Source organism: Halichoerus grypus, unplaced genomic scaffold (assembly GCF_964656455.1).
Source record: "Halichoerus grypus unplaced genomic scaffold, mHalGry1.hap1.1 HAP1_SCAFFOLD_38, whole genome shotgun sequence".
NCBI lineage: Eukaryota > Metazoa > Chordata > Mammalia > Carnivora > Phocidae > Halichoerus > Halichoerus grypus.
In genome coordinates, this window is record NW_027555004.1 from 109,144 (window position 1) to 124,822 (window position 15,679).

Sequence of the window (15,679 nt, forward strand, 5' to 3'; positions counted from 1 at the left end):
CATATATTTCTAATTGGGTACCAACTTTTTTGGATTCTTTTTTTTAACAGCAATTCTAGAGTTTGGGGGTTTTTCACATTCAGTTTCTAAAGAAATTTGTGTATATTTTTTGAGAAACTTTTTAAAAAAGATTTTATTTATTTTGAGAGAAAGAGAGAGAGAGAGCACGAGCAATGGAGAGGGGCAGAGGGGGAGGGAGAAGCAGACTCCCCGCTGAGGAGGGAGCCTGACCTGGGGCTCGATTCCATGACTCCGGGATCAACACCTGAGCCAAAGGCAGATGCATAGCTGACTGAGCCACCCAGGTGCCCAGAAATTTGTATATGTTTAAATTAGCTACCCTGACACTTATTAACAACTTCCAATGATTGTCCTTAATATCAATTTGTATTAATTTTTTGTACTGATAATTTGGCATGAATTTATATAGACATAAATATGCATAAGTAAGTCTAAAATATGAGTCGCTCATCTTTTTTTAATGTTTTTTTTTTTTTTTAAGTAGGCTCAATACCCAACATGGGGTTTGAAATCATGACCCTGAGATCAAGAGTTGCATGCTCTATAGATTGAACCAGCCAGGTGCCCCTAGAGCTATTTTAAATACCTCAAATGCAATGTAAGTGACTGTAATGTAAAACTATCAAGTCTAAAAGGCAGGACTGGGACGCTGATATAGTTAGCTTGTTAATTGACTAGGATCTGTACCTGAGTAAAAAAAGTAAGACCATAAAGTTTGTAGATTGGGGCATTATTCACACTCATTCATCATTCATTCACTTATTCACACATTCAATATTTCACAAATATTTACTCTGAGTTGACTATGTACCAGGCAGGTTGCCAAGTGCTGGGAATAGCTATTTTCCCTGTTTTCCAGAAGTTCACCATCCAGTGGGGTATACATATAAGTGAAAAGTGCTACAATATTACAGAAAGTGTATCAATATAAGGGACACAGTGTTTGTAGGAGCACAAAGGAAGGGTGCCTAACCTTGGCTTTGTCATGGAAGGCTAGCCAGAAAAATGACATATTTAAGGTGGTATGTAAAGGAAGAAGGGGAAGAAGAAAGCAGGGAGAGACAGTATCTATAAGATTTAGAGAAAAGAGAACATTGAGTATTTTGGGAACTGAGGAAGTTTAATGTAACTGGAGCCTGGAGACAAGGAAGCAGAGTGGAGGGAGACTGGCACAGGCCAAACCACCCCAAATTGAGTTTGAAATTTACCTATAAGGCAAAAGGCCCTATGCTCCACAAGAATGACATGACCAGATTTGTGTTTAACAATGATATTCCAAGTGGAGTTTTCAGGACCTACTACTGAATCTCATCTCATTATTTACTTCTAAATTAATCTAATTTAGTAATATTTGTTTAAACTTTGTAACATGTCAACTTACAAACTGAATTCTGTTGAAAGCAACAGATATTAAAGCCATCTAAAAACTTATATTGTTCTTTAAGATAATAGATTAAACCACACATCAACTTTAAGACAGATTTTTAATATCTTTTGATAGATTAACAAATTAGTTTAAAAATAATAACTCCTTTCAAAACCACAACTAAATACAGACATAAAGTATGAAACTTAATGACACTATAAAATCAAGGTCATGGGGCACCTGGGTGGCTCAGTCAGTTGGGCGTCTGCCTTCGGCTCAGGTCATGATCCCAGAGTCCTGGGATCGAGCCTCGCATCGGGCTCTGTGCTCAGCAGGGAGCCTGCTTCTCCCTCTCCCTCTGCCTGCCTGTCTGCCTGCTTGTGATCTCTCTCTCTCTCTCTCTCTGTCAAATAAATAAATAAAATCTTTAAAAAAATAAATAAATAAAATCAAGGTCATTAACACTAGTTGTTGCAGTAAACAAGCCAAAAAATCTCAGTGCTTTAACATAATGAAGACCGATTACTTGCTTGTCACCATCCAAGTAGGAATTCATCTAGACTGTCTCTGCCTCAGAGAGTAACCTCATTTCTGGCAGCCATAATGGAGTTCTAGATATTGCTCTGTGTGCATATGATTAATAAAGTCACATCACTTATTGTGGGAACAGGGAAGGATGATGAAAACTAAGACTACCAATGAGTCATTTCAGACGAAGTTATATACTTTTGTGTAACTAACACCATATCCAGAGAACTATGAAGCAATCCTTATTCTTCTACACATTCATTTGTTTGTCCCACAATTATTAAGCACTGAGGCAGCAGAGTTAAAAGGGGAGGGCTACAGAATCAGACAAGCAAGTTGTATAAATCCTGTGTCTGTTTACAGGTAAAATGCAAAAAATAGCACCAACTTCATATAATTATTATACTAAGTGCTCAATATCACCTATTACTACTGCTTCTGTTATTACTGTGAAGTTACAAACTACAAAGGTGAGTGTATGGTAGTTCCTGTCCTCAGTAGTGGGAGGACTATAAAGAAAATGTAATAATCCCTACCCATGTCAAACTCATCAGCTTAAACCCTAAATTGAAAGATCGAGCCACGAATAGCAAGAGGAAATTGGACAGCATCTGCCAGGACATTAACACCATTATCTAAAAGGTCCAACATTACAGCCCTCCCTCCAAAGATACAAAGATATAATCACATTATAACCTAATTATTTACAAATCTGGGACAATACATATGACATAAACTGTCAAATGAAAAGTTGACTGGACCTGGAAAGGATTCCACAGACATATGAATGCGTAAACTGTGGCATATAAGGGAACATTACTCAGCAGTGAAAAAAAACGAACTGGTGATATACTCAACAGAACAGATGAATCTCAAAAAAATGTGGAGGAGAAGCCAGACCCAACACTGTATACTGTGTGATTCTACTTATATGAAATTCTAGGGAAAGAATCTCATTTATAGTGACAGGAAGCAGATCGGCATTTCCCTGGTACCAGGGATGGGGTAAGGGTAGGAAGTGACTGCAAAACTGAATGCACAAGAGAACTTGTAGAGACTAATGATTAAATCACTTGACCTCAGAGGGCTTCCGTTTCCTCAAATGTAAAATCACATAGTATGACTTCCCGTAAGAGCACTGCTGTAGGACATAGAGTTAGGTCTGAAACAGAGAAGGTGCTCAATACATTGTTACTGCCTGGGGTTTTGTTGGTGGTCTTTTGGGAGGAGACGGGGAAAGCGCCAGAGGGTTTGAGCATCGTAACACATAGCTTTCTAAACACAGGATTAAATGCCTGCAATTAAAGAGTTATAAAAATCTCAAAACTACTCACTGAACACAGAATTTATCGTCCTTTAGGCATTATAATTTTAAGATGACAAAACCAGCAAATCAACCTCAGGGAGGGAAATGAGTGACAAAAGACAGAAAAGATGGAGCACTAGGGGAGGGTGTGGAGGAGAAGGGGCTCCTGAAGTTTTCTTAATCCCTTCTAAGAGGATCTCACGGGAAATCCTAAGTTTGATGGCTCTTACCAGCCTTAGAACTCCACTTCTGCAAATATTTTGGGGGGATTGAGTTGAGTAATGGAGGGAAGAAAAAGGGACTGTTTGCAGGGATACCATGATATTTTTTGAGAAACTTTAGAAAGGGATGTTTTACTTTCCCCCAAGCTTTATTAAAAGTAAAATTCTACACAGATAAAAAACTAAAATAAAAAGGTTTTAATTCATCAAACTACTTGGAAAAATGAAGTTTTTTTTAACACACACACAAAACACAATGAATTTATATGCAAACAGTCTTCTTTACCTCAAAAACAAAAACCAACCCTATCTGACCAGCCTGAATGAGGAACAAGCAGTTTTGCAACACAGTTCAGTAAACAAACAGTAAAGCCATCTGGAAGGTATTTCTGAGATATCAATCATGTGGCATTGATAATTTAGAAATGCAAGAGAAAGGAAAGACAGCTATTCTTACTTGAGCAGTGTTTCACTTACTGGAGCCAACAACATTAATGACTTAGAATGGTCTTAAGGTTATCATGAATTTCGACAGAAATGACTGGTTCATCTACAAATAGGTCGAGAGATATATATGTTCTGCTATAGTGAGAGGTTAACTCTTTTCTTTCTAGTGAACATTCTTCTCCCAGTTTAGACTCCATAATTAATTTATGATAAGCCAGAGTCTGAGATTCTCATTTTTAGTTCTGGCTCTTTGACTAAACAATTACAAAACCTTAAACAGAAACATACTGAGATTCTCAGCCTTAGTTTCTCCAAGTATAAAATGAAAGGACTGAATTGAACGGTCCTTCAGATTCTGCAAAACTTAAAAATTCTGATGCAAATTATCCACAAATTTTTATGATTTGCTCAAGCCTGATACAGTCCCAGTTTGATTCTAGGTTTCGAAGTAAAACCAAAGTAAAAAACCAAATCAATACCAAATTTGTATGAGGTGCACTGGAACATATTCTAGAGACCACTGAAGATACCTTCTTTGTTCTAAGTAGAAAAAATATTGTATAATTAACACTCTACCCAAAGTAAAAAAACTTCTAATACCAACTAAATAGTCAAATGGTCAAAATCATATTTTACCTTCAAGGGCTTATCTATTTCTGTATTAGTCCATCATATTTCCATATGTGGAAATTATCTGAGCTCTGTTGAATTAAGTGCTATAGCAAATAACCAGGGTATACCGCTTACAGTACCATCTACATTTTTTATAAGCTGACTTTCTGCAACATACTCTTGCTTTTACCAGTTTTGAAAGGTGAAACATTCATGTGCAACATTTTACAGGAAAATATTGTAGAGTATTTAATGTGTATATAATCTAATATTTAGCAAGAAAATATCTCAGAACATTTAACAAACCTCCACTGGGAAATGTTTAAGAATATATTAAAAAGCTGACAAGATTTATATACACACACAGTTTTAGGATTACCTATGTTCTGCTTTAAAGATGGCAAAACTGATGTACGGGCACACCTAAGTAATTCTAATTACATCTTAATTCCCTCCTAAATACCATCCTAGCTAATGTCTGTTCCTTATAGTTTTTTTATTTTCCTTCGCATATGTAAACTGAGATGCTGGGGAGTCAAAAGCAGTAACAGTATTTAACAATGCAGAAAGTACTTTCTTTTCAGTGCTACATGATTAGGGGGCCCTGTGGAGCTTGGTAGTAGGGGAAAATGGGAGGAAAACTTTAAAATCCAAACTAGCTTGGCTTTTCTCACTATGAGACTCTAACTTGGTGAAAAATGTATTTTGTCTTCCAACAAGTTTGTATGTGTGGGCTATATTTTAGGTTTTCAGTATCCTGCCAGACAAATACTTAATACACAGAGTGTTTTGTTTTTTTTTTAATTTTTGGTAACAGTATATCAACACTCCACGTTCTTAGAGTTAGTCCAGTACCCTTTCCTAGAACATATAGTCACCCAACAGCCAAGTGGCTAATAGGCAGGCTTTGGCCTTAAGGAGCCTGTATCGGTTGCTAGAACTTAAAGATGGGAATTTACTTTGACTTCAAGCCCTGCCTTGTTCTGCATCTCATTTTTGTAGAAGAAAGGGAAGGAAATTCAAGCTTCAGAGGCAAAATTCCAAGAGGCTAAAGAGGAGGGAGAATTAAGTGAAAGTACAAAAGACAATCACACAGTAGGATAAAAGAATTATAATATTCTGGTATTTAGTTTGAAATAAAATTACCCAATGTAATAATAACACTTCACATAACTTTCTTTTTTAAGTAGAAAAATTGTAGAGGTCTGAACGTGGAGATAAGAGCTTCTCAAATATTCATTCATGTAAATGAAAGAGAAAATGAAGAAGAAAGAGGTTAAGGGTTATTTGTTCTAGAAATACAACAGATGCCTCTTTTCTCCTTAAGGGAAAAAAGATTTCTTTAGAAACCTGTGCACTTAGAAATCATATTTTATAAATGTCTTGTCCGGCCTTCTTTAGTATGAGAACATGGACTTGAAAATACGGTATTTCTTTCTCAAGAGTCCATTCATTCCTGCCACAAATTCTACACTGGAGTCCATAGAGCACATTTGCCATAAGACTTCGAAAGCACAAAGTATCCGGCATCTTTTGGCCGTTCCAAAAACGAAGTCAGCAAGTCAGGAGGGAAGAATGGACTGGTGGAACCTAAGAGACATGTATGGGGTAGAACACGAGGGAGCTAATAAGCAGAAAAGCATGGACAGAGAGGAAAGCTTTGAGGGAAGCACGCAGATTGTTATAAGCCACATTTGTGAAGACATTTCAAGTGAGTCTGGAGTTAGTCCTGAAAGGCACAGCATAATTCACAAATTTACTATTACCATTTTAGCTTTGCCTACCCGTAACGGAAGTAGCTGGCTGAAGAGTGAGAGCCAGGTCCTAAGGGAATGTGGGAAAGAAAACCAGACACTGAGAGGGTTTCACTTTGAGTGTTGAGCAGCTTTCAGACCTGAAAGTTCTGTTGGCATTTTTAGCTCGGGAAAGGAAGGCCTTCTGAATTACCACCACCCTCCTTCCACCCACTCTAAAGACCGGTCTAGAGATCTATGTTTCCCAAAACAGTACAAAATTCATTTCATAAATATCGTATCTGGTATCCTTGTTTAAAAACACTCAAATTTCATTTAGTTTCACTAGTACACTGGAGACCAACTCTATCTACATTGTTAGCATAGAACTCAAGCACCCAAAGTAAATAGTGCTTACCAAACAATGGTCTGGGGTGGGGGGGAATGCAGATAAACAATAAGGAGAGACTTGAATTACTTGAAAGCAAGTTACTTAATGGCCTGGCCCGAAGTTCCTTTCTCTATAAGATAGGAGGAAAAAACAAAACTCCCTTAAAAAATTGTAGTGAACATGAAATAAAATGAGGTAACATAAAATCATCTATCAAGAGCAGTGCCTGGCACATGATAAGTATTCAGTATGTGTTGGGTTCTCCCTTCACCTAGGGTCTTGTATTCTTCAATATGTGGTGCTCTCCCTTCCCCCACTCTTGGTATTTGGAACTTTTCTCTCAATCTATGATCTCGGCTATTAAAAAATCTACATGCAAATCCCAAGTGATGCTTTCATTTTGTGAGCAATAAGATATTTGCTCTATTTTTCCTTTATAACCATAGTTTCTTAGAAGGACTAAAGATCGTGGAAACACAAATATCAATGGATGAGAGAAAGAGAAGACCTAAAATAATAATAGGAGTAAATAGCAAGGAATAAAGGACACTAGGAAAGGACAGTACCCTTGAAGTCGAATGCTGTCAAGAAGGTTAAAAGGAAAATATTTCTGAATAAGAACATGGGTAAGTGGTAACAATATTTACATAATGTTTTATTTGAGCCTCATAATATCCATTTTACAGATAAAAAGATTGAGGTTTAGGAAGACAATTGTCTTGTCTAGGATTGTTAAGTTAGTAAGTTATTAGATGAGGAACCAGAATTAGAATCTAAGACTTTTCACTCTAAATCCTATATTCATTCATTCTATTATCCATTCTAGACCTAATGAAGACAGAACTCAAACTCTGAGAAGTCAAAAGTTTTGGATGGAAAAATGCGATCACTAGATAAAATCAATAAATGTGAGGTTTTTAACAATAAAATGATGAAGAAAGGCATGATAACAGCTTACCAGGTAGAAAGATCCAACTTCAGAAATGAGAAAATTTAGGCATAATAAAAAGTTTAAAGGTGAAATTCTCCAAAGCGAAGAAGTTTGGTTTATGCCCTGAGAAACAGAAAGGATTGTCCAAGAGCTCTACATTCCAAAGTAACATACTGTAAAAGTCCTCAATAGAGACAGCAATATCATAACAATCAAAAATAAAATGACGGCTCCATAGTCAATCAGGACATCAATCAGAATCACCACAATGCTGGGAACAGAAGGATCCATAGAGATCATCTCTAGTCTTATATCTGCTAAAGTATCACTGTCCAACAGAAATATAATGCAAGCTATGTGTATATAATTTTAAATCTGCTAATGGCCATATATTAAAAAGAAAAGTGAAAGATGAGAAATTAATTTCAATAATATATTTTACATAACCCAATATATCTAAGATATATCATATCAACAAATAATCAACATAAAAGAATTATTAGTGAGATATTTACACCTTTTTCTGCACTAAGTCTTCAAAATCTAGTGTGTGCTTTATACTTATAGCACACTAAATTTGGACTAGCCCCATTTCAAGTGCTCAAGAGCTGTATGTGGCTGGTGGCTACCATACAGAACAATGAACTTCTACATAATCACAAAAGTAACGACAGCCTGCGTATGTTAAGTGACTTTCTAAAGATTAAAATTAATACTGTGATAATAGAATGTGAGATACAACTTTCTTCTCTTCATTGATATTAGAACCATGAAAACCTCATAGAAATCCATACTAAGTTAATGTGACCATACGGTAGTTCAGAGGGTGGTTATTGATCAATTGAATCCAGTAAGATTATGATTACAGACATATATTTTTAGTGCTGGTATATAATTTTCAAGGGGGGCTTTTCTTCTAAGGATTATAGTCAACAAGGAAACAATGACAAATGACCTTTCTAAAAAGTAAGCTGATAAGTAACCTGATATAGTGTCATGAGAAGTATATTATAACTGGGACTTCACATAAAAACAGAATTGAGATTTTTACAGATGCTCTCTCAGGTATGTATGATCTGAATATGATAAAACTGAAAGCTTATCTAAAAAAAACCAACAACTTTTGAAAGTCAACAGAAATCTGTAGTCTTAAGAATAATGATGGCCAATACCTTTCCAGAAAATGTTATTGTGTAGAACTTTTAACATTTGTAGCATTATGAAGGAAGATATGCAACTCTGCTTTAATAATAAACAGAAGAGTCTGACAAGTCATGTAAGTCAAAACTATATGTTTGAAACTGCTTACATTTTGGTGAAAAAAATAAGAAGGCAAGAATTCATGCAAAAAATTCGGGTATGATAAATCATATGGTAAATATGAATAGAAGTTTGTCTCTTCACATTATTAGAGGTTATAATTTCTGAATCAGAAGCACTAAGGAAATGTTCTTTTGATATATACTGTGGCACTTTTCTTGGAGTGAATTCTGATTTGATTAATTGAAATTAGAAAAGCACAAGTAATTAAAAAAAACCCTTCCTTCCTTAAAACTAGCCATTTTTTGGCTGGGTGATAGACATTGGGGAGGGTATGTGCTATGGTGAGTGCTGTGAATTGTGTAAGACTGTTGAATCACAGACCTGTACCTCTGAAACAAATAATACATTACATGTTAAAAAAAAGAAGATAGTAGGAAGGGAAAAATGAAGGGGGGAAAATCAGAGGGGGAGACGAACCATGAGAGACTATGGACTCTGAGAAACAAACTGAGGGTTCAAGAGGGGAGGGGGTGGAGGGATGGGTTAGCCTGGTGATGGGTATTAAAGAGGGCACGTACTGAATGGAGCACTGGGTGTTATATGCAAACAATGAATCATGGAACACTACATCAAAAACTAATGACATAATGGTGATTAACATAACATAACAAAATAAAAAACTAGCCATTTTTACAAGCAAATTTTGGAATCTATAATTCTATCAGTGTAACAAATTGAAGCTTAAATACCGATTTTTAACATGAAAATCTAAGTAAAATTCTTCGAAACTTAGAAAAACAAAGAATTTAAACTGCTTAAGAAAGACTAGGAAAGGGGGGCCCGGGTGGCTCTGTTGTTAAGCATCTGCCTTTGGCTCAGGTCATGGTCCCAGGGTCCTGGGATCGAGCCCCACATCGGGCTCCCTGCTCGGCGGGAAGCCTGTTTCTCCCTCTCCCACTCCCCTTCCTTGTGTTCCCTCTCTCGCTGTGTCTCTCTCTCTGTCAAATAAATAAAACCTTAAAAAAAAAAAAAAAGAAAGACTAGGAGAGGCATCTAACCAGAACTGCCTTTTCAATCTAGATGCTCTATGAAACCTAGACTTCTAAGAGAAAAACCTCAAACAGCTGGAATCCAGCTTAGATACACAAAATAAATCATTTCTGACTGAAAATTCACTCTCAAAAGCTCTAATCAGGTTTCCACAAGCAACAAAACAAAACAAAGAACATCAATAACACTAGTAAACTGGGTTTACTAATTGTGCAGCAACAAAAAAAACACAATAGAAAAGAGGAGACAGAAAAGAATTCCTTGTTAAATCCATGATCATCCATCCAGTACCTTTGACCCTTAAGGTCAGAATTTGTTCCTAATACACTCTTGAAATAAAGATGTAGAAGGTTTTCTCATTCTAATTCAAATCCTCAGGTCACTTATTGAAAACTTAAGTCATCTAAAATGTGATAGTTGATAGAGTGTGTATAAATGACAAAGTCATATAAATATTCATACTTAGGCCATCTTTAGAAAAAAGTAGGTGTACTTAATCTCCCCTGAAAATAAATAAGACTTTACTATAGCTACCCTGTATTCCAAAGCACACTGTCTTACAGGGAAATAAGAATATGGATCATGACATTTAGTTTCATATATTGTTTTTTTAAATGTATATCATGCAAAATATTCTCTACTTTCATGAAAACTTTTTATGTATTACCAAAAGCAATAAAGAGATCCAAGCTGTAAATAAAACAAGAAATAAACTTAAGTAACGATCAGAAGCTTACTACTACCTTCAGTTGGGGGGGGGAACAAAACTTTTCCAATGAAATGTTTTTCCTCCAAAATACTTTGTTTTTCTTTTTCTGTATAATAAAACTCCCATAACTCCATGTGAAATCAGACATAGCATGTCTTCCACTCTTTAAAGGGGGGTGGACAAGAGAGAGGGAGAATTAGAAAGGAACTTCCCTCTGATCATTTAGAACTCTCTCAGTTCAATAATCAATCTTCTCTTACATACCTAAATAAATGACACAAAGTGATAATTTTTTCATCCACTCCCTTCCCATGTAGGGACAAGAAGCCCAATTAAAAAACACTGCTTAGCAATGTCCACAATAGCCAAACTATGGAAAGAGCCAAGATGTCCACCAACAGATGAATGGATAAAGAAGATGTGGTATATATATATATATATATATATATATATATATATATATATACACAATGGAATATTATGCAGCCATCAAAAGGAATGAAATCTTGCCATTTGCAACAACGTGGATGGAACTGGAAGGTATTATGCTGAGTGAAACAAGTCAATCAGAGAAAGACATGTATCGTATGACCTCACTGATATGAGGAATTCTTAATCTCAGGAAACAAACTGAGGGTTGCTGGAGTGGTGGGGGGTGGGAGGGATGGGGCGGCTGGGTGATAGACATTGGGGAGGGTATGTGCTATGGTGAGTGCTGTGAAGTGTGTAAGACTGTTGAATCACAGACCTGTACCTCCGAAACAAATAACACAATATATGTTAAAAAAAAAAAAAAGAAGAAGATAGCAGGAAGGGAAAAATGAAGAGGGGGAAATCGGAGGGCGGACGAACCATGAGAGAAAATGGACTCTGAGAAACAAACTCAGGGTTCTAGAGGGGAGGGGGGTAGGAGGATGGGTTAGCCTGGTGATGGGTATTAAAGAGGGCATGTGTTGAATGGAGCACTGGGTATTAACCACACACAATGAATCATGGAACACTACATCAAAAACTAATGATGTAATGTATGGTGATTAACATAACAGTACAAAAAAAAAGTACTGCTTTTTATTAACCTGTTAATAACATATTTTATGTGAATATATAATCAGACTTCACTAGTCACTTTATGGAAGAGTTTTACTCTAAAGGAAAACTACAGCAATTATGACTTGTGCCCGCCACAATTTGCTTTTTGTGTTACTCTCACCATATGCTATGAGTGCCCCCAAAATCCCCATTCTACTCTTTTTCAATCCTTCTCCTCACCTGTGTCTGTTATTTAAATTTTCAGTCCAGGGCACCTGGGTGGCTCAGTCAGTTAAGCATCTGCCTTCGGCTCAGGTCATGATCCCAGGGTCCTGGGATGGAGCTCCAGCATTGGGTTCCCAGCTCAGTGGAGAGTCCGCTTCTCCCTTTCCCTCCGCCCCTCCCCCACTCATGCTCCCACTCTCTCCCTTTCCCTCCATCTCTGGCCCTCCCAAATAGATAAATATTTTTAAAAAAATGAATTTTCAGTCCAAAATGTTCTGATAAAATCAGTGTAAAAGACCAGTAGGAAAGGATGTGGATACCAAGGATGGTGTCTCGCAGGCTGCTGGATACTTACCCAATATCCATTCTCCCTTTCTAAGTAACAGAAATCATTGTCTAGTTATGCTGTTATCCAGAACAAAAGACCACAATTCCCAGCCTGTATGGCCATATGACTGAATTCTAAATAGTGAAATGAGAGCAAAAGTATTAGTGGGGCTTTGTTTAAAGAAAGCTGAATCTGATAGAAGTGGTCCATTTTTTTCTTTTTTCACTATTCATCTCCCTTCTGGCCTGTAAGACAGACACAGTGGCTGGAGTTCCAGCTGCCATCCTAGTATAGGAAGTGATCTCAGGAATGAAATACACTCACAAGGCTGATGAAACAGATAGTGGGTCCAGACACAATGACTATGGCGTTGCCATATCAGCCCTGCACTGCCCACCTCGTGTCCTCTTTTATGTAAGAAATAAATTTCTCTCACAAAGTTTAAGCCACTGTATTTTGGGTTCTTCAGTCTTAAACACTGAATCTTAAGTAATCCACAGGGACTAAAAAATAAGAAAGAAAATGTAAAAGTTTTATTTTTTCATGGGCCATATTCTTCCCGATATCACATAAAGTGATTTAGCATAATGGTTAATATCACAGACTGGATTCAAACAGCTGGGTCCAGGTCCTGGCTCTGCCACTTACCAACAGGTTAGTTTATCCTCTCTGTACCTCAGTTTACCCATCTGTAAAAGTGGGATGATGATAATAATGGGACTACCCCCATAGGATTGTTTTGAGTATCAATTAATACATGTAAAGTACTTTAACAACACTTGGCACAATATAAGTGTTATATCTATGTTAGCTACATGATTACCTCTGTAGATACTTTTAATAACAACAAATAGCCTTGATTATAAATTTATATTTCAATACTAAATGGATTTGAGGAAATTGCTCAACACAAGGAGATTTTCTCAGACATATACCAAGTCCAACACTGGAAGATGGGTGCAGCCAAATATATCTGCTTAGTAAGAGAAGATTTATTTCACTGGGAAATTTTTAAAAAGTATTTCCAAGAAAGGATAATGACATCATTCAATGAGAAAACAATTTTTTAATTTTACCACTTAGTAGGTTAAATGAATCATTAAAGAAAAAGCAATTTTTATTGTATCTTGGTAATTTATAAGCATGATCATATGATCATTAACTCAAAGAATATTAAACCTAGAAGCATTTTCTTTAAACAGCATGAGACACTGAGGAAAATTTAATTCCAACAGGTGCATAATCAGTTTACCACATTTACAAATAGAATACTACAGTCCTTAAACAGTAGATGTTTCATTTGATTTATAAATTTTGCACTGACATCACCCATCGTTCTGATAATTTCTCTTACCCATTCTAGTACTCTTGACCTCATCTCTTTAATGGTGAGATTATTAAAGTCCATCTGTATAGGCATACTCCATTCCAAACACCAATACACATGAAAACCAAAAGGAGTAAGCACGTAATATTGGTGTTTCAATCAACTTTATTACTAAATCACCTTTCACTGAGTACCGACTACCTGTGTTTTGTCCTATAATATTAACTCCATCTTGAAAAGGTTCGGTGTGTATGTGTATTTTTGTTTTTTTGCCTCCTCCAGTGAAAAGTAGCTGTTCCTTAGAGACATATATGCCCTGTAGCCATCTCAGATGAAGGCTATTGGTTTACTAATCACATTCTTCCTTGTTCTCTATTTCTAGCTTTACACCATTTATCTCTGATTCTTTAGTAAAGACCCTGATCACTTGAGGCTCATGCCATTCAGTCATACCACCCCCTCTGCCTCTGCATCACTGTTGTATCTACTAATCTCTTGTCATTCTTCCATATTCATCAAAGGCTTTGGAACTTAACTCAGTCTTCTCTGCATTCCAAATCTTTCCATTATTCTGAGTGACTTCCGTATCCACATGTGTGATCCATGTAGTCCTCTGGCCTTCTCGATTCCATTAAGTAACTCCACGTCAGCTCAGCCATTTACTTCCACAATTATCATAATCTTGCCATCCTAACTGTTCTTGAATCGTTTATTCAAGCAGTCCATCTTATTACTTCCAATTGTCTTGATGAACTACTCTCACCATGAAGATCCGTCTCTTAAGAGACTTCCAATTCATTAGCTGCGTAGTGCTTCCCACCTATCAATGCTTTCTTCTTCACTATCCTCCTAATCTAGTTTAAATTCCATGATCCTAGGAAACATTCTATTACTCTAAACTCCTTTCCCATTCAGTCTTTGCATCGCCTCCATTGGCAAAACTGCAACCATCGTGAAGCTAACTACTTTCTCCGTAAATATAATGAAGCTGGTATGTGCTGCTAGGGAAAACCACAAAGCAAAATATAATCACCATGCTCAGCGGATCCTGAATATGGCCCAGCAATCCTATCATTTTTTCTCTGATCTATACAAAACAAGTATTTCAAATCCTCCAAATTCTGACCCTACCTTCTACTTTACTGAGAAACACAGAGGTTCACAGACATGACTTTTCAATGAAAAGTGGAAGACATTCATGCCTGACAGTTTCTGCTTTGCACCATTTTCTTTTCCTTCCCTCCTACCATTAGACAGCAGTTAAAGCTATGAACATGAGATAGCTATTTATAGTGAGAATTCAGAGAGAGATAAGAAGAGAGTTTAGAACCAGTCTTTGAAGAATTCTAAGATTTGATGGCTGAGTAGAGGAGAATGAAGCTTCAAATCAAGGTATAAATTTTGCACTAAAAACAAGTCAGCTACATTTTGTGTCTTTGTTTATGCAGTCATACATACATACACACACTCATATTTATACAAGAAACTGGTTTTGAAGGCAAATATAACTCTAGTGTTTTCCAACAATATTAAACATTAGCCCTTTGGCTGATGAAATTTGGAAATGTTATCATTGCTGAGGTCCAAAAAAATCTTTTCCCCTGTGGAAATGAAATAATCTCCTTGACAGAATTTTACTAGCCAAGGGTGGTGGGGAGAAACATGAAATTATTACCCTTTGTAGACATAAAACTTTCTAGCTGGAATAAAGATAGCTCTTGCTCATCAAGAGCATATGTAGATTTAAGATCCTTAACTATAAACAGTAGGCTTCAGGCCTGGGTGGTCTGTGTTATTTCCAATAATATATAAATTGGCTTATCCTCAAAATAAATATTTCCTTTTTCATTACTGAGTCATGGAAGAGATTCAATCTTTGTTTAAAAAAGAAAGGTTTTCAATAAAGTCTTTTAGATATAAGTCCATATATTCAATAGATAGTTCAGGATACTATTCTTCATTAAATGCATATGAAAAGATCTTAACTGATTTTCTCAGTACCTCAAGAACACTCAGTAAACTGGGAAGATGCTTAATGAGAAATGAATCCTCCCCATGCATTTAATGATCACTGATATTTTTTGCATAGTGTTTAATAATAAGCTATGATTCAGGGGATGAAATGAACACCAAAATACCCTGTATTCCTGTTTTTATCTCAGAGATAACTTATTACTATATTATTTGGCATA

General features: G+C 36.4%; 1 long non-coding RNA gene across 1 annotated transcript in view; it reads right to left on the minus strand.

The window, feature by feature from the left end:
* The window catches only part of LOC144380672 (uncharacterized), a 73,244-nt gene that overhangs the window by 22,681 nt on the left and 34,884 nt on the right, over positions 1-15,679 (minus strand). The gene's annotated exons all lie outside the window — the stretch shown is intronic.